A 20961-nucleotide genomic window follows, 5' to 3' on the forward strand; every position below is an offset into this window, starting at 1 on the left:
GTGAGGACCAAGACTCTTCATTGTTTAGCATTTTCCTTTCTTGAGGTGCTGGAGATCAGTTCCAGGGCTGTTCGCATGCCAGACAATGTTCTACCATTAAACTCCTCTCTAGCTATTTTCTTAATCTTTCTTGTCTATTATTTTCAGCATAGTGCATCAGCTTTAGGCTTGCTTGTCACAGCAAGAGAACTGCCAGTACAGTTACAAGAGCCACAATAGCCAATTGAAATAGCATCCATCTGAAGGAAAGAACATTTATCAACATTATTATATAATGGCCGGAAATCTTTCCTTCAACTTAGGCAAAGGGCCATTTGGAGCCCAAGATGAATTCTAGCTACAGTGAGCTATGATGCCAGCCACAACCTAGTCCTGTATGTAACAGGAAAATGAACATCACACAATTTAATCTTTATCAAAGATTTCCTCTAAATGTAGAAAGAGAGAAGTGTTAGTGGGTAAGCAATTCATCTACAGTCAACACATTTTTGCTGTGGTCCTCAATAGATGTATGTAGTGAAGTTATCTTTATGCAGATAGCATAATGTTAATTTAGATTAGTCATAGTATTTTTTCCATTGCAAGCTCTCCAAAAACTTATAGAATGACCAAGGTGGCCAAAGCTTTGACTGTTTTTGAGTATACCACTCTGAAACAATAGTGCAACAGGTTAAAATTTTCCTATCTGTTCCAAAATCCCAAGTAAGAATTTCATAAATGTGTAAAGTTATCTATAGTCAATGATTCCCCAACTCTAAATGGCCTGAATGAAAATAGCAAAAACCCACAGGCATGTGTAGTCACACTTCAAAAATGATGGTATATAAGACCAAATAATCGTCAGGACACACCAAAGTATTATACCAATCTTACAGGTTTATAGTTGATATTGTTTATAGATACTGAGTAAAGAAGTGTGCTGTAGATATCGCTCTGTATAAATAAACACTGATTGGCTGGTAGATAGACAGGAAGTATAGGTGAGACTAACAGAGAGGAGAATTGAGGAAGGCAGGGAGGGAGACTGCCTGGAGCTGCAGCCAGGACAAGCAAGATGTAAGGTACCAGTAAGCTACGAGCCACGTGGCAAAGTACAGATTAATAGAAATGGGCTAAATATGAGAGTAAGAGCTAGACAATTATAGGCCTGAACTAATGGCCAAGCAGTTTAAATAATGTAAGCGTCTGTGCGTTTATTTTATAAGCGGGCTCTGGGACTGGCAGGACTTGGTGGGACCCCGAGAGAAAAGCTCTCCAGCTATAGAAGTGACTATAAGAAATACATGAACTTTTCTGCTTGGAGTTTTGTCTTGTTGTTTAATTTTTATTATTTGTTAATTCTTGAGAATTTTATAAAGTATATTCTTTCATACTCACTCCAACTCTTCACCCTAGCTCCTCCCAGATCTATCCGCCAACTTTCTAACCCTCAACTTTGTCTCTTGTTTTTATTTGTGTGTGTGTGTGTGTGTGTGTGTGTGTGTGTGTGTGTGTGTGTGTGTATGTGTGTGTATTGACCATAATTTGTGATGCAATATAATGCTGGGTATGGGGCGAGCCACTGGAATGTGGTTAATGAACAAGAAGCCATACCCTTAAAGAAAACTGATTCTTCTTTTCCCAGTAGACATCAACTGTCCATAGCTCCTTAGTTAGGGCATGGGTGTCATGAAATCCTTGCCACTCCATGCTGGAAGGTTTACTAGCTTGATCTTGTGCAAATGTTGTATGCTCTGGCTGGAGAACCGAGGTCATTGCTATTTAAATATATTACTGAAATATGTGTGTTACTTGAGTTTATTGTCTTGTTGAATTTTGGCTTTTTTTCCCCTCTTCTTAGTGGTTTTTTAATCATGACATCATATTTTTCTCAAAATAGTTTGGCTATGCTCATTCCTCTTGTCAGCCTGAAATATTGCTGCTTGCATTTTCTTTATTTCTTTAGGTTTGGTTTGTCGGATATAAACTTTTTAGGCTATTGATATTATGCAAAGTTGATTTTTTTCTTTACCTATGGAAATATGTTTTGTTGGTTATTTTTACCTATGTTGGTCCTCTTGGTCTTTTGGGGTTTGAAATGCATGGTTCCAGGCTCTTTGGTTTTTAAAATTTCCATTGACAAACTAGCTGTTATTCTGATGGATTTTCCTTTATATGTGACCTGTTTTTGTTTTTGTTTTCTAGCAGCTTTCAAATGTCTCTCTTTATTCTGTATACTTAGTGTTTTTACTATGATATATTACAGGGATTTTCTTTTCTGGTCCAGTCTATTTGAAGTTTTGTTTGTTTTTTATATCTATATTGATATGTCTTTCCTTAGCTTGAGAAAGTTTTCTTTTATGATCTTGTTAAAGATGTGGTCTATGTCTTTGCCTTCAGATTCTTCTCCCTCATCTATACTTATACTTTGAAGGTGTGTGTTGTGGAATATGAGTTGAAGATGTGTTACCTTTGTTTATGCTGTTGAATATTTGTTTAATGATGCAAAGAGGTGTTGCATTCTTTTATGTTGCATTTATTTAACTCTGTGAAGTTGTGTTACTTCGCCTGTCTAAAATATCTGATTGGTCTCATAAAAAGCTGAATGGCCAATAGTGCGGCAGGAGAGAGATAGGTGGGGCTGCCAGGCAGAGAGAATACACAGAAGGAGAAAAAGAGAGAGAAAAAGGAGCAAGAAAAGGAGAGGACATCAGGGACCAGCCACCCAACAGCACAGCAAGCCACAGATTAAAGAGTAAAGAAAGATATATAGAATAGAGAAAGATAAAAGCCCAGAGGCAAAAGGTAGATGGCATAATTTATGATAAGCTGGCTAGAAACAATGCAAATTAAGGCTAGGAATTCATACAAAAGAATAAGTCCTCAAATGATTATTAAGAGCTGGCTGGTGGGTCCCCAAAAGAATAAAGAGTATAAAAACAAACAAACAAACAACAGCAGGTTTGTTCCTTTCATGGTGTCCCACAATTCCTGTATATTCCTATCCTATATTGTTTTAAAATATTCATGGTTCTCACTCATTGTTTCTGGATCCTCTAATGTGTAGCCGTAATATTATATTATTCTATCTTCTGCTTGATTGATTCATTCTACTTGTAATGATTTCTCCCGAATTTTTTTGTTTTTTGTTTCGTGTATTGTTTTTTTCCAGGGTTAATGGGCCTTTCAATTCCATCTTCATTTCAGTTTGAATCCCACTCAAGTGTTTCTATCTGTTTATTGAATTCTGTATTCAAGTCCTGGATTATCTTTGTCATTTCCATCAGCCTCATGTTTCTTTCCTTGGGCATCACTCAGGAATTTATTCTCCTTGAGTTCCTTCTCCTTAATTTCATTGAGCTATATTTTTGTGTCTTCTTTAAATTATCTGAATTTTTGATGAAGTTCATGATTGTACTTTTAACTTTTGTTTCTTGGGGCTTATGTAGGTATTTCTCATTGGCAAACATTTCTATAGTATTGGTAGGTTTGGGAGGGGAGATATAGCTTGAATTTTAATATTGCGTATATTTTTGAAATGAGATCTTTTTGTTAGTTCTGTGTCTGACATGGACAGAGCAGGTTGGAGCAGAAAAGAGGACATGTGGGTGGATTGGGCCTAGTGGTTGGAAATGGGTTAGATAAAATGAAGTCATATGGGTAGAGGGGTCTGGCCTGGTATACAGAATCTGCATCCTGGTCCAGGTTTGAAGTGTGGGAGTGGATCTGGCTGTGTGTGTGTCGGGGGGGGGGGGGGGGGGTTTGCATGTGGTATGGCAGAGGCCTGTGGGTCAGGGACAAGCTGGGTAAATACTGATGGAAGCCTTTGGCTGAAGCACAGACAGGGCTTGCCAGATTAGGCCTGGACACTGAATGTGGGATCCAGACTGGATATGATGAGCCAGGGAGAGTACATAAAGGTGAAAGTCAGACTCACCAGGCTAGCCCCCTTGGGAAGGATGTGACCTTTCTTGACTTCTAAACGTAAATGTTATGTCACTTACCTGAGAACTTTTAGCTATCGCTAAAATATCTTCTGTTTAATAAATTGCGATCTTTCAAACCTAATGCAGGTATTTGCCACTGGTAATATGAGTACATGTGATTCTCTCCTGATTATAGCCATGCCTAGTATGAAATTCTGAACCATTTCATATTAGGCATGCCTAATATGAAAATCTCAGTAATAATTTTGATCTTTATTCAGATGTTGTGAACATGTGTCTCATTTTTAATTTGTATTCAGATATTCACACCAGGAGGCAAGAGTGTAATTGATTGTTCTGGACTCAGGATGCACACTACATCAGAAAAGTTGGAAATTTAGGACATAGCTTTGTATACATAATGCATTTCCTTGGTTAAGATCTCTTTTGAATTTGAGGTTGTGTAGTCAAAATTCAAACATGATCATTATTAGACTTGCAACTTATTGCTATAGATTATCTGGAGTTTATATGACAGTGACTTTAAAATGCCATAAATTTCAAGTACTAGAGACTTGATGAAAATATTAGCCTAAATGAAAATTTATTCAGAAATTATAATTTTTAGACAATAAATATGGATGACTTGGTTGCAAATTCTAAAACATCCTGTTAAAGTTTGAGTTTAGATATGTTAGTCTTTTCTCTTGTTGAAAAAAGTCTATTACATTCCCAATTGATAACATATATGAAAGCACCCAATAAAGTAAATGTTTTTGTGTTTAGTAGATCAAATGAGATTAGAACTCATTTAGAAATCCTATTTTCAGTCTCAATTGTAAGACGAATTGCTAAGTGGTCTCATTAATAAAAAAACAAAAACCCAGAGTCAGATATTGGGGTGAAAACTGAGAGATCAGAGGAGTAGAACAAGCCACAGCTAACATTATCTTACCAACTCCTCAGCCTCCAGAGAGAGCTACTTCCTGTATACTCACACCTATATCCTTTCTGTGCTCTGCCATCTTACTTCTTCTTTCCACCCAGCTCTATTACTTCCTGTCTGTCTGTCCAGACCTCCAGACCTCTGTGGTTAAGTAGCGCTGGGATTAAAGGCATGTGCCACCACATCTGGCTCTTTTCCCAGAGTGGCCTTGAACTCACAGAGATCTGGATGAATCTCTGCCTCACAATGCTAGGATTAAAAGTGTGTGCTACCACTGCCTGACTTCTAAGTTTAATATTGTTGCTGGCTTTTCCCTCTCATACCCAGATAAGCTTTATTGGGGTGCAAAATAAAATATCACCACACTCAATGTAAAAATATTGGATTTTCAGGTCCAGTTAGGATTTTGGTGGTGGAATATCAAGACATAACTGCTTTCCACTATCCTTCAGTTCAGTCAGGTACCAATGTGTGCTGATTTGAATGAGAAATGTGTCCCATGGGCTCAGGCTTTTGAACACTTGGTTGTCAGCTGGTGGGGCTATTTGAAGAGGCTACAGAGGGATGCAGCCTTCCTAGAAGGAGTACAAAACAGGAGGTGAACTTTTAATGTCTTGCCCCACCTCTAGTTCTCTCTCTGTTTTGTGTTCACGTTTGAATATGTGAACTCTCAACTTGGCGCTGCTGACACCCATGCTTCCCTATCATAATGGTCTGTTATTCCTTGGAAACGGATAAGCCAAAATATATGCTTTCTTTCATTAATTTCTTTGGGTCATGATGTTTCATCACAGCAACAGAAAAACAAACTGTTATAGAAATTGGTATTAAAGAATGGAATGTTGCCGTGGAGTCATTTGGAAGATTATGGAAGTTTTGACTACCAAAAACAGTTGAAGCCTCTCAGCAGGGCATCTCAGAAGGAGTCTGGAAGGAGAGCAGTGAAAGAGCCAAACAGACTGCAGAGGATCAGCCCAAGATGGTTCAGAAGGGACCAACATCAGCTGGAACAGAGCCCATTCCCGAGACTTTGGCAAAGAATCTGGCAGCTTTCTCCATTTATCCTCAGACGTTGCTTGCGGCTAAATTAAAAAGTAATTGATTACTTTCTTTATAGGAGGAAAATCCAAGAAAACAAAATATTGCCTCTGTGGCATGATTGTTATTGATAATGCTTATGCAGGTCTACAGAGAAAAAGAGAAAGTGAAGCAGAAAGAAATACAAAATGTACCATTTGGAGAGTAAAAGGAGAGGGAGCTTAATGGTGCAACCAAGCCATGTACTGGAAGGGAGGATGTAATTGTTGAGGACATTAGCATCACTAGGGTTTTACCTTGATGTTCTAGAAAGCAGCAAAGGGCAATGGGAATAGCCTACATTGTTTACTCTGTCTTCTGGGCACACTTCCCCTTACCAACAACTTAAAGGAAGGTTTCCCTTGCCTCCTGTTCATGGTTGTTTTTTAGATAGTCTATGCCTAGTAGGAGAGCACTGTCATCTATATGACTTAACTTCCATTACATACATACATTACCCCCAACATACACACACACACACACACACACACACACACACACACACACACACTTTTTAAATTAACTTATAAAATAATATTTCCTTAAGGAATTTTTCAAATAATCTTAATGTTATTTATCTGTCTTTCTCTTCCTTCCTGTCCCCCATTTTCCCCCATTTCCCTCTTCATAGCACCCGTGTCTGCTGCAAATATGCCATATCTTCACCTCCCCTTTGAAACACTATTTCCTTTTCTTTAGAGCACCTATCCTGTATATTACCTAACTCATCCCTCCATCTCACATCTAACCTACTTACAGTTTGCTTTATAAGGCCTCACTTCAACTTTATACTCATTGCAAACAATACCCTTTTTATAACTCTATCCCCTGTTCTCAGTTGGTGTCAATAGGAACATACAGAAGACATGCAATGCTTTTTAACCGAATACACACACACACACACACACACACACACACACACACACACACACACGAGAGAGAGAGAGAGAGAGAGAGAGAGAGAGAGAGAGAGAGAGAGAGAGAGAGAGAGAGAGATCCATGTCCCTATCAATTTTGTATTCTAGCAGTGAAGGGAATATCCCAAGTCACCAATACAATGTGGAGATTTTCCAGAAGTAATTGGTGTGATTTTACTAGCTCACATCTGTATTTTAAAGTCTAATTTCCATTTCAACTCCATAGGAGCAAATATATTCAGTAGTGAAAACAGATGTTAGACAAATATTTTATTCTACATTATGCTGTTACCTCAGTCTAATCATGAGTATGAGAAGAAAGAAGATTGTAATTTCAAAGGGAAATTAACAATTAGACTCACTATTTCTGGAACCTGATAAATTAGTTCCTATCATTATACTTCTGATGTGTTACTGAATATCAGTCTTTGACAATGACATTAGCATGCTATGAAGAAATTGTGATCAACTAATGCAAAGCTTTTATTCTACATTTCTAATAATGAGTAAATATAATTAAGAATTTTGATTTTTTAACAAAGCTGAAGTACACAATTAAACAATAAGGCAATTTTAAAAGAAAGTAAATATTTTAGTCACTGGTGAAAAATATACACATGTAGTAATCCTGTAAGAATACAACAAGTGTTGAAAGTTCCTTTTGATGCCATATCATAGTAGTGGCACAAGGAAACTCATTCCTCAGCATTTGCAACAACAGTGGAGCAGATTGTCAGTATATAAAATTATAGCAATGTAGTTACATATAATATATAATACTTGGTAATTATACTAAATACACTTATTACCAACTTATATATTGAGTGTCCTTGACTTGTTATCGTGATTTTTGAATGTACTTCTATTTCTTAGTAAACAGCAACCTAGCACATCTATGTTTAGTGTGTCTCTGGACATCATAAAGATGTAATTAGCCTACACTATCTCACTTTGTGACCTAATAATGATCTTCTAACAATTATAAAATTACTTAATGACACTTTCTCAGTGTATTTCCCTATTGTTAAGCAGTCCACTGAACCAACTTGCAAAGCCTATATAATAATGTCCAATCTTTATTAATATATTTAGATATAGAAATGATCTTCCACTTTATTTTCAATTTATAGATGTAGTAGTGTCTTAGTTTGGGTTTACTATTGCTGTGAAGAGACACCATGACCACGACAACTCTTACAAATGAAGCACTTAATTGGAGTGGCTTGCTTATAGTTTCAGAGGTTCAGTCCATTATCATCATGGTGGGAAGCATGGCTGTATTCAGGCAGATGTGGTGCTGGAGCTGAGAGTGCTGTATCTTGCAGGCAACAGCAAGTTGACTGTGACACTGGGCAGTATCACGAGCATAGGAAATCTCAAAGCCTGCCCCTATAGTGACAAATTTTCTCCAACAAGGCCCTATCCACTCCAACAAAGCAGCACCTCCTAATAGTGCCACTCTCTATGAGACTGTGGGGGCCAATTCAAACTACCGCAAAGAACAACCTCCTGACTAGAGTGGAAACAAGTGGAAAACAGTATATTTATTTTGATATGACAACATTGGTTTCATAGGAATTAGTTGAAAGTACTTTAAACTTGCATATTCTTTTTTATATCAATCGTTTTTTTCTTAGATTTTCCTGTTTCTCATCAAAATTAAAGGCTTGCCACATGACTTTTTCCTCAGAAAGATGTGAACAAAATGCCTACTTACCCAGAGAGGGAACTGAGGGTAGTTCCCAGAAATGATTCCTCTCAAGTCCAACATGTCAATCCAATGATTTTATTGGGAATACATATAGGAACATGGAATGAGGCTTCTTGCAGGAGTATACTTTAAAAGCATGGGTGAGGGCTTATTTACAGAAGCAAGGATGAGAAGTTACTCATAGGAGTATGTGTAAAAAGCCTCTCACAGGAGTATGAGTGAGTGATCACTTGAAAGAGTATGGGTGAGACAATGACAGAGAAATGGATGAGATCTACATGAACAGCCTGGACATGAGTGGGAGCAATGAACGGCGAGGGTCGAGGGAAAGAGAGCGGGAGATCCCACCTGGATCAAGAACAGAGAGGGAGAACAAGGAATAGGAGACCATGGTAAATGAAGACCACATGAGAAAAGGAAGAAACAAAGTGCTAAAGAGGCCCACAGAAATCCACAAAGATACCCCCACAGAAGACTGCTGGCAATGGCCGAGAGGCAGCTGGGACTGACCTACTCTGGTGATGGGATGGCCAAACACCTTAATAGTTGTGCCAGAAACCCCATCCAAGGACTGAGGAATCTGGATACAGACATCCACGGCTAGGCCCCGGGTGGAGTGCTGGGAGTCTAATTAGCGAGAAAGAGGAGGGTTTATATGAGCAAGAATTGTTGAAACCAAGGTTGGATAAAGCACAGGGACAAATAGCCAAACGAATGGAAACACATGAACTATGAACCAAAGGCTGAGGGGCACCCAACTGGATCAGGCCCTCTGAATAGGTGAGACAGTTGATTGACTTGATCTGTTTGGGAGGCATCTAGGCAGTGGTACCAGGTCCTGGGCTCGCTGCGTGAGATAGCTGTTTGAAACCTGGGACTTATGCAGGGACGCTTGGCTCAATCTGGGAGGAGGGGACTGGACCTGCCTGGACTGAGTCTATCAGGTCGATCTCAGTCCTCGGGGGTGGCCTTGATCTGGAGGTGGTGAGAATGGGGGGTGGGCTGGGGGGAAGGGGAGGGGGGCAGGAAGGGGGAGAGCAAGGAAATCTGTGGCTGTTATGTAGAACTGAATAGTATTGTAAAATAAAATAAAAAAAGAAAAAAAAAGAAAAAAGAAAGAGTATGGGTGAGAACTCATAGATGTTGCAGGACCTTGACTTCTCCATCCAATTTAAAGGTAGCTCTAATGCCGGGCAGTGGTGGCGCACGCCTTTAATCCCAGCACTCGGGAGGCAGAGCCAGGCGGATCTCTGTGAGTTCGAGGCCAGCCTGGGCTACCAAGTGAGCTCCAGGAAAGGCGCAAAGCTACACAGAGAAACCCTGTCTCGAAAAACAAAAACAAAAACAAAAACAAAAACAAAAAAAGGTAGCTCTAACAAAGATTCTTCATAGCCAGCAATGATTTACTGATTTTTTTTTTTTTTTTTTGGACAGGTTCTCACTAAGTATCCCCAGCTAGTCTAGAAGTTACTATGTAGACCAGGCTGACTTTGAACTCACAGAGTTCTGCCTGCCTCAGCCTCTTGAGTGCAGGGATTGAAATCATGTACCACCAAGACGGGCCTATTTGGGGCTTTTATAAGATTCATGAGGCTCCATCCATGAAATCTTGGAACTTCCTGAGAGTACAGTCTTTTAAGCATATTTAGCTTCCTGACTCTTAGGAGCCCAGCTCTGCTCTCCAGGAGGGGGATGGGTAAATGCAGAGGAAAGAGCCATATAACTCCTCTCCAGCTAGTACGGACTGACTGAGGACAAGCAGCTTAAGCTCCAAAGGCCCTTAAAATCACACAAGTATTTTTCCACGCCTATGCCATATACTTACAAGAAGATATGCTTACAGGCTAACCACCCTGAATGCCGCCTGCTTTCCCGTCTGTGACATTCCTCCATTTGTTTGGTAGTGTTGGTATGTCCACATATTTTGCAAACTGACTAGGGGCATTTAACAATAGGAGTAAGTACATACTTACTTCGTGTGTGTGTGTGTGTGTGTGTGTGTGTGTGTGTGTGTGTGTGTGTGTGTATGAGTGTGTGTGTGACTGTTAGAGCAGTGTGGTTTGCAGTCATTCCTGTGTAAGTTAAATTGTTGCTAGCAGTCTTGGAAGGTTCCTAGGAATATTGTAGTCAGTTTAAATAGCATTTGAGAAGATCTAAAATGTACTGAACATTTAAATTGTTTGTATAATGACAAAATCTATACAGAGAGCTTTCTAGATTTGACAGCAGCTAAAAAAGCATGCATGGTGTTACCAATTAGAAACTGTGAGATGGAAACCAATTTTCCTGGGGTCGTTAGTGTGATGGCTCCAGCTGAACTTCAGGTAAACTTGACCCCTGGTAGAAACATTGTGACCCCGAAGTATGTTAGAGAACAGGACAAGGGGAGAAGAAGGTGGATGAACATGGACAATGCATCTTAATGTTTGCATATGTGAAAACACTATAAAGAAGTCCATTAATTCATAGTTTATATATATACATATACATGTATATATAATGGAAAATAAAACCAGTTACTTTAGCACATAATTTAGAACTTTAGCATATAATTTGTTCCAAACTATGATACTCTTAACAACCTAGTCTTATACTTCCTGAATCTACAAGTACAACTATATTTTTCTTTTACCATAACCTCCTTTAATAAAAATAACCATTCTGAATCTATGTCTTGATGCAATAGATAAGAAGTCATGCTTACATAGCCAAGGAATCTAAGATTTTTTTTCCGAAGTTTTGAAAATCCAATTGTGGGTGTCTAAAGTTTAGTATGAATTATTTCTTTCTCTTTTCATTTTTGTAGGAATAAATTCCAATTTCCACCATAATCCACCAACTATAAAAGTGATTGATCACATGCTGGTTAAGGCAAAGGTCAGGTACACAAGGAAATGAGAGGGAAGAATACACAGGTATTATTTTCTTCCCAGTCTTTTGCTCTTCTCTGCTTCACATGGCCAATAAAAGACTTAGAAAGAAAAGAAATTAAGAAATGCTATTTCAGAGCTAATTGAAGTAACGAAATGAGAAAACAAAAGCCTAAAAAATTGCAAACACCAGTTTTCTCCAGATGATACTCTTTTATTTTGAAGGCATTCAACAGAGTTGCCTCTTCCACAAGGAGAATACGAGATGGAAGAGTATAGACTTGGCTGCCCTGGCTATAATTAGGTCTGAAGACCATGGTCATGCAGCCATGCTGAGATCCTCCAGCTCCGTCAGCACAGAGCATACATTTTGATGCCAGTCCTCTGGGTTTGGTTTTGTTAGACATATTGCTTAGGATCATCTCAAACATGTGAACTCACACAATCCTTCTACTTCTGGAATTACAGACACAGGTCATCACACCAGGCAGATTCTATTTTTGTTTTTTCGTTTCAAAGATTATTTTAAATTATATGTATGCATATCTGTGAGGGTATACTCCTGGTTGTACAGTACCTGCAGAGGACAGAGGTATGAGATCCCTTGGAAGTATAGCCACATGACATGAATGCCAGAACCTGAACTTGGATCTTTTAGAACAGTAGGATGCACTCTTCGGAGCCATCTCTCCAGCCCCATAAACTGTTTGCTTTTTGTTTTTTCAGCATCCCAAGGTTTTTTGTTTTTGTTTTGTTTTGTTTTGTTTTGTTTTGTTTTGTTTTGTTTTGTTTTGTTTTGTTTTGTTTTAATAATACTAAGTTACAGTGTTAGTTGTTGTGACCGAGGCTGGCCCTTCAGCTTCTGGCATGCTTGAACTTCCAGCCCTTGGGGAAGACTTACGGTTTGGTGTGGCTGTGTGGGGTTCTTGAGACCTTGCCAAAATGCCTCTACACCTCCTGGCACTTCTGAGGACCAGACAGGAGCACAGTACCACAGCCTTTGGGGAACTCTGGGGTCAGATGGTTGAAGGTAAGGATCTTACCTTCAGTCTTTGAAATCTGTCTTCAGACTGGGCTGCTCACCCTAAGCACACACACCTTCAGTTTGGACACTTCCAGAATCTGAACGTCATTTGTGACCATCCCCACAAACACAGCTAGTTTGTTCTTTCCACTGCAAAGCATCATCTTCCAGATCATCCAAGGACAAGGACAGAGTGACTGGTTAGTGCAGCTTTTCAGCACAACTTGATTGAAGGCAGAGTTGGTTCATCTGCCAGAATCCTGTACAGTTTGACTAGCAGCCACAGGAAGATGTCCTAGCTCCTGCTGAAACTTTGGGTTCTTTTTGTGCCAAAAGTCAACATCCATGATGGACTCCACCCCCCAAACCACCTCCCCTTTGCCCCTGCTTAGCCAGGTTGAGAATTCTGGACTCTCTTGTTAATGGTGACAGTTGAAAACGCAGAATGATATCAGACCATTTCCATATATCTGTTGGGGCATCTGTGATGGTTGTAGAAGCTAGCAGTGATGCATGTGAACATACAGGCACAGAGGGAAACTGATGCATGTCAACACATGTATAGACTAGGTTAGGTACATATTTACACAGGAATGAACTGAGGTGGTGAATGTGAACATGTGGGTATAGAGTAAGGGTGATGTATGTGAACATGCATGTTTAAAATAGGGAGTAATGTGTGTGAACATGTAGGTATACACTACCAATAATGCCTGTGAACAAGCAGATACAGACTGGTGGTGATGCATGTGAACATGTCTGTAGGTACTGGGAATGATGTGTATGAACATGTTGATTCAGGGTGTGGTTGATATGTAATGAACATTTATGCATAGACTAATATACATACGGACATGGGTATACATACTGGAGGAGCTACATGTGAACATTAAGGTACAGAATTTGTTTTTCTTTCTTTCTTTTTTTTTTTTTTTTTTTGGTTTTTTCGAGACAGGGTTTCTCTGTGTAGCTTTGCGCCTTTCCCTGGAACTCACTTGGAGTGATGCATGTGAAACATTGGAACAGATTAGGAGTGATGCATGAGAATATGTACATATAGACTTGGGTTGACATTCTCCCTATCTCTACAAAAGTAAGCAGTTAAAAGTTAATACACTTGACGGTGCTTAACAATGGCAGATAACTAATAATTTTTGAATTTCAAAAATAAGAAAGGGAGTTAACTTCCATAAAGGGATCATGAACTGAGTAGTTCCAAATGGCACAGAAGTGTTTTCCTGTAGCTCTGAGGGCCGGGGTTCTGAAAGCAGGGTTCATCATGCTTTATCCCCCCAAAGTCTCCGTGGCCCCTGGCCCTCGATGCTGTGCTCCACCCACCAGCTGGCTCTCGTGCTGACAAAGTCTTTCTCTCTGTGTTGGAGTCTTTTCCTCTCCTTCTGGTGCCTACACAAAATCCAGGGAGATTATGTCTCAATTCCCCTACTGATTAGGTTTTTTTAAAATAGATTTTATTAGAAATTTCAGCAAAATTTGAGAATTTTGTACAATGTGTTTTCATCATGTTCATCCTCTCTTCTCCAACTTCTCTCAGACCTACTCCCCTTCTCTTTCCCACCCAACTTGTATCCGTTTGAGCCCATCAAGGCCAATTTATACTACCCAACTATTCTTGCATATCACCCTCCACTGGAAGCACAGTTGACTTACCAGAGGCTATACTCTTAAAGAAAGCTGTCCTTTCATCTCCCAGAAGCTGACAATTGCCAATAGTCCCTTGGCTAGGGCTTAAACCTAATGCCCATCTCCTATTTCCATGTTTGGATTTTGTCTGGTTTAAGCTTGCATAGGTCTTGTGTATGGTTCATAAATGTTGTGAGTTTATATGTCCAGCTTCCCTGATGTGTCAGAACATGCGGTTTTCTTGCAGTCATTCACCACCTCTGGTTCATATCTTCGTTCTACCACTCTTCCTCAATGATCTCCATGTATTCCATTTAGGGCTGGGCACTCTGCAGTCTCTTATTCTCTTCACTTTGGTTAGTGCTGGGTGCCTATGTTGATCATCATCTACTGCAAATAGAAGTTTCTCTGATGAAGGTCCAGTGAGGTCTTAAACTATTGAAACAATGACAGGTCACCAGGAGTTGGTGACATACTATTTCTATTTAGCAGAATAGTGTGGTAACTCCTAAAGTCTGTGTGTGTTCTATCTAGCCATAAATTGTTTGCCTGGTGATGGTGACAGGTATGAGTTTCATCTTGTGGAGTAGGCTTTAAGGTCAGAAAGGGACTGATTGCTCTCATGATATTCCTGCCACTACTATACTAGTGGGCATGTCTTCCCAGGCTGATTGTTATTGATAAATCCTATTATTAATGTGACAAGAGATTAAATCAACTGGGAACAGAGAACCTCAGTTTAGAAAATCCCTTTATTGGATTGGCCTTTAGGCAAATTCTAGGGGGAGCATTTTTTTTCCAATTAATGATTGATAATTGGTGCAGGAGCATCTAGCCTACTGTGGGCAGCACCAGCACTGGGCAGTTAATACTAGGCTATCTAAAAAATCAAGCTTAGTGAACTATGGATTCCAGTTTCAGGAAAGCAGCATCCTTCTTTGGCTTCTGGTTGGATTCCTGCCTCCAGGTTCCTACTTTGAGTTCTTGCCCTGATTTTCCTTCATGATGGACTGTAAACCGTAAACCAAATCCTCCTTGAGTTGCTTTTGGTCATGGTGTTTCTTACAGTAATGTAAAAAAATTAGGACAATTCCTTTACAAATTACATGTATAAAGAGCTTGTTTGCAAAAGCTGACATTCTCAGTTTCCAGATGGACATAAATTTTGTGAAGTCAACATTAAAACCGTGAAATAGAGGAAAAGAGAAAAAAATTCTAATTATTTGAGACATAAGTCTATTATGTTCTGAGTTTTCATTACCACACTTTTCGGGTTCTCTGTTCTAATTTAAAATTTTAATTTTTCTTGTTTTATTACAGAACAGTTTTAAACAAGTAATATTATAAGTTGCTAAAAAGAACAAATTAGGAATACATTAAATATGTCCTTTAACTCTTCATTGAAGAAGCATAACATGCTTAAACTGGCTTAAAGATATCTTCAAATCACTAGATGTTGGCAGTTATTGCAGGATGGCCAAGTCAAAGAGTAGACATAAGCATCTGTGCCATGTCACACCGGAAATCTGAAGACTGGTGACTATCACTGGGGAATCAGCCAGCTCTTAGTTTTGTGCTATTGAATCTAGAAGAAAGCCAAGAAGTGGCCCTCTCTGCTTGCATATGTAGGGAACTGAATAGTCTCAGAGTTGCTAAATATATTGTACAACAATGCAATTCTGTGCAGCAAAGAGACTGTGGGCCAAATGGGACTCCTGTCTGTGTTCGGAAATAAAGTTTTATTCACACACACACACACACACACACACACACACACACACACACACACACATAGAAAATTGGACTAAATTTGTTTCTCATGAGGTCATTAGGTATGTAAAGCTCATGAAATTATTTTGATAGCAAAATATATTATGAATCATGAATTTTTCTCTAATAGGGCTAAACATAAGCTCAGTGGATATATCTGAATTTAAATAACTGTTGCAATTAAAACAAAAATGCCACCTACACAATTTGTGAAGCTAAAAGCTACATAAAAATAGAATTAAACCTATTACATACAGAATATTTTCTTATCATTGTGTTATGTACATGTGTATGTGTGTGCATATTTTATGTGTCTGCATAAAACATATTCATATGTAACTATATATAGGTTTTAAAACCATATATGTTTAAAAATATTTTAAAAATAAAACTATATATTATTGTTTTAAAAGAAACAGTTTCTAAATTTTTGTAGAAATATTTTACTACATTTAGTTATTTGTGTGTGTAAATCAGAGGACAGCTTGAGAAATTGGTTACTTCCTTCTACCTTGTGGGTCGTAAATACTGAACTCAAGTCATCAGGTTTGGAAACAAGTGTCTTTTTTACTGAACCATCTCTATGGCCCTAAAAGCTTTTTACCTTCAGTAATAACAAGAACAGAATAGAACTTTTAGTAACCAAACACAGTTATAAAAAAATGTTCAAAATATCCCTAGATGTTTATATATGTTTCAGCAACCTGATCACATGAGAAACAGTTGGGAACTTTTCAAGGACTATTGGGAACATTTTCATAAATACATTTCTCTGGATCTATTATGCCCACATACTGTTTCAATTTTATGCAACTAAAGCATGGTAACAATTTTTCTTTGAACATCAAGTATGACTTCCAGGTGGAAATCCAGGAAGAAGCCACAAAAATAACTCAAGTAAATTCAGAGTATTCTACTTCAAATTTTTTTCTTGAGAATTTTATGCATATATACAACAGAATATGGTCATATCCACACCAATCAACCAACTCCTCCAATTTCGTCACTGTGTCTTAAACACACATACACCACAATTTATTTCCTCCTCCTACCCCTCCTCCTCCCTCTCATTCTTTTTCTTCTCCTTCATCATCTTCTCCTCCATCATCATCATCCTCATATTATTATGATTATTACTATTATTATTTGTCTTTGTATTCTTCTTCTTCTTCTTCTCCTTCTTCTTCTCCTTCTTCTTCTTCTTCTTCTTCTTCTTCTTCTTCTTCTTCTTCTTCTTCTTCTTCTTCTTCTTCTTCTTCTTCTTCTAAGTAAAGTCCATTTATTGCTTCCCATACATGCTTGCTGTGGAGCTTTGCCCTGGAACATAGGAATCCTACCAATATCCGTATCCTCCAAAAAGAATGATTCTTCATCACCCAGCAGCTAGCAGCTCAGTAAGGAGTGAGTACTGAGGAGAACTTGCCTTATTTGTGCTAGAATTCAGGCTGACTTGATCTTGTGCAGGTTTTAGACAGGAAACCACAGCTGCTGTGAGTTCATGAGCATCCATCTATGTAGTAGACAATACCACAGCTGCTATGAGTACATGAGTGTGAAGCCATGTCGTGAACAACTTTTGTTAAAATGGCCTAAAAAGTCTTATGTGAGCTTACCTTGGGCACTTCTATGGGTTATCTTCTGTAATACAACCTCCTAAAATAGGAACTCATTTCTTAAGTATGGTAAAGATGTTCATCTCAAAGGCTACTTGATGAATGGACTGTGTTTTTTTTTCCAATTCAGTGCTCAAATACCATCATATTAGAAACTCCCTCACTAACTATTATGTATCAAACAACTATGTCCATCTGCCCATCCTACCTTGCCCCCTTCCTTGTTCTTTATAGAGATCAGTCACCATTGGCCTCACTAAATGTGCACTTATTTTGTTTTATTTTTGGTGTTCAAGAAAATAAGAAAAGAGCATTCTGGATGTGGGAGAATATGTTTAAAAAAAAAAACCCTTTCAGTTAGCATAGAATTTGTTTTGTTATAGGTCAGGTAAACAACAATGCAGTAGTATATGTATGTGTGAGAGAGTGACAGAGTTAGACAGAGAGAATGTATGTAGGTTATCATTTGAGTAAAAATCTCCTTTTAAATTAAATATACATCTGTGTTACATTTATAAGCATTTTTCAGTGTTAATCTTTACTTTGCTTTGTTTGTTGCAGATGGACCATACACTGAAAAATGAAAGTGTTCTACCTAAGCATTAAAGACAGAATTTAGCCTGATTAAAAATTTTAAAAAGATATGAACAGCAGAATGCATCTTAAATTGTACGTAGAGTGTATTATAACTATCATATTAGATTTTCTTACCAGTTGTATGATTCTTTAGATGAGATTTTAGGAATTACATTCGGCAATGTAGTGTAAATAAAAACACAGATGTTTAAAATCATTAACAGGCTGGCCTCTAATTTTCTCATTCTGTATTTTAAGACTTTTAATGTGCCAACTTCCTCAATCCTAAAAGTCAAACGACATCAGAATGCAAACTAACTGATTAAGACTTTTTATCTAATATGATAATGAATGTTCCAGCCACGATATGGACAGATGGGTGATGTGGTAATTAATTGAAAGATGAATCTTTGTTTCACATTTGGATAAACAAAGCAAAATAAACAATTATACTGTTTTAAGATACCTATTTTTCTTAAACTTACCAGATTCAAAATTGTTTTGAAATAAACTGAATATTAACAGATTAAAAGTGAATGTCTCCAACTATAATGTAGATTATATATTTAATATACATCATCAAAATGAAGTAAAACCAACTCTGGGGGGGGAATGAAGGAACAGAAGGTTATATTTAACACCACACTTTCCCACTCATCATTGGGAAAACCAATTTCTCTTACATTGGAAGAGAAAATTCTGAATAAAATGAAAGGTAAATGCTTTCTGTTTCAGAGTGTTGTCAAGGAGGCTCTTTTGGGGTGTAGGGAGGCAACTGCCCCAATGAGACATATAAGTACAGCTTAAAGTGACATGAGCAATTACAGAGGTTTAATATATGCCTCTGGAGAGATCTTCTTGATGTATGATTGCCTGGTTAATCGAACAAGTGCTCAGATTTCCACAGGGTACCTTTGCTTTTTTCTGTAAGGGTAAAAAGAATGTTAAAGAATTGATACAGTCTGAAGTAAATATAAAATGTATATATTATTATAACAGAAACTACTATTTGTGAGCAGTTCATTAATTTTGCACACCTTAGGAAGGGTTATCAATCTAGCATCAATTACTGGCAGATTTAGGAAACAGTGTACATGTATCTTTTATTCTCCACTGTCTCATCTAAATGCAGTCCTATTCTGTCTTCTGCTGTCTGTTTAAAGTTGATTAAACAGAGAAAGTTTTTCTGTGCTATAGTATGAAATTGTGCCTGGTTCTATGGCCTTCTACAGACTTAGAGGGCACAGAAAAGTCAGAGGGCCTCTTGGAGATACATACAATCTTAACTGAGAAATTATACTGCCAAGACTCATACAGTAAACGATATTTCAATTTGTACTTAAAGTATGGATTTTTGCCAGTCTCCCAGCTGGAGGTTGTCAGCAGTATGGATGCTTTTGAGGAAGATGTAGTCCTTGCTCTCTTTAACCTTCTCTTGTGACTTATATCAAATCTTTAAAAACATTGTGAGAATATATTTTTGGTTGTGGGCCTAGCCTTTAATGGCTGAACCATCTCTCCAGCCAACAGTGTGAGAATTAAAAAAAAAAAAAATGTTTCCCATGCTTTTCTCTGGTTTCACAAATGCTAACATAAATGTTTACCATAGCTACTTTGTTTTAATATGTCTACCTCTCTGTATTATTTCTCTCTAACTTTGAGAGCAATTTAAAATTACTTTTCTTTTTATGTGTGGACTAGAAAGTTTTCAATAACTTTATTCTTTGAAAATATTCCTATATATATATACAATGTGTCTTGATAATATCCCCCACTGGCCCTCAGGATCCCTACATAATACAGCCCTCTCAACTTCATATCTTTTTAAAAATTTTATTTGATGAGATAGTCCTAAAACCATTGAGTCAAAATTAGTGCTGCACATGAGCGTGAGGAGATCCATAGGGACATGGGCAACCTATTGGTGCTACAACCCCCCAAAGGACAACTCTCCCACCCCCTGAAGCCATCAACTACCTATAGCTTCTCAGCTAGGGGTGGAGTCTCAGGGCACCCTCCCTCCTTTACACATTTGAAGTTGCTTGATCTTTTACAGGTCTTGTGCAGGGGATCACAGCTATTCTGAGTTCATGTGTGCAATAGCCATGCCGCCTCCTGGATGGGGATTTGTTTAGTGTTGAGTTTTCTTCAAAACAGACTAACAATTTTATAGAAGCTACTTCAGTCTCAGTTTGCCTGGGGTATTCTCACAAGCAAATCAGGCATCTGTCAGGTGTGCCATCCTGGTGACACCACACTCTTAGTACACCCTATCTAAAGGGACATGGTGGTGAGGTATCCCATTTACTGCTGGTTAAATTCCATCAACTGGCTAATGTGATCTTTGCTCATTGTCTCTACTGTGTGTGTATTGCTTTTCCTTTGGCACTTAAGAATGCTAGGTGAACACACTTTGAGACTAGGTGAAATACCAATCACAACTCCTGCTTTCAACCTAGCCTTACAATCTATTGATACATTGATGATTCTTGGTTTAAAAGATCATTATTACATGGTTATTTTTAATTCCATCATTTCTTCCACATTTTTTGTTTGTTATTCTGGTTTTCTCCTCCTCCTCTTCCTCCTCCTCCTCTCCCCCCTCGCCCCCCTCCTCCTCCCCTTCCTCCTCCTTCTCTTCTTCTTCTTCCTCTTTCTTATACTCTAGCTACCTTTCTGCTTTCAGGTCAACTTTAATCCTTATTTTATTTGATTGCTGTATTTCTTGACTATTGTTATTGCTCTTGACATTCAAATTATTTTAAAGTTTACAAGTGAGAATCCTTTGAAATCAGTTTCCAAATCCTTTTGACATCTCTTCATCATTCTTTAAACATTTCATTACATTCTAGGAAATTAAAATACCCCAGATTAGTCACGAATTTACGTTCCAGTAGTGGCTATACCCCTC

General features: G+C 38.2%; 1 pseudogene; it reads right to left on the reverse strand.

Annotated features, from left to right (window-relative positions):
- Positions 1-12254: 12254 nt before the first annotated feature.
- The window catches only part of LOC121831169 (large ribosomal subunit protein eL18 pseudogene), a 52772-nt pseudogene continuing 44065 nt past the window's right edge, over positions 12255-20961 (reverse strand).

The sequence above is a fragment of the Peromyscus maniculatus genome, chromosome 7, assembly GCF_049852395.1.
Source record: "Peromyscus maniculatus bairdii isolate BWxNUB_F1_BW_parent chromosome 7, HU_Pman_BW_mat_3.1, whole genome shotgun sequence".
Taxonomy (NCBI): domain Eukaryota; kingdom Metazoa; phylum Chordata; class Mammalia; order Rodentia; family Cricetidae; genus Peromyscus; species Peromyscus maniculatus.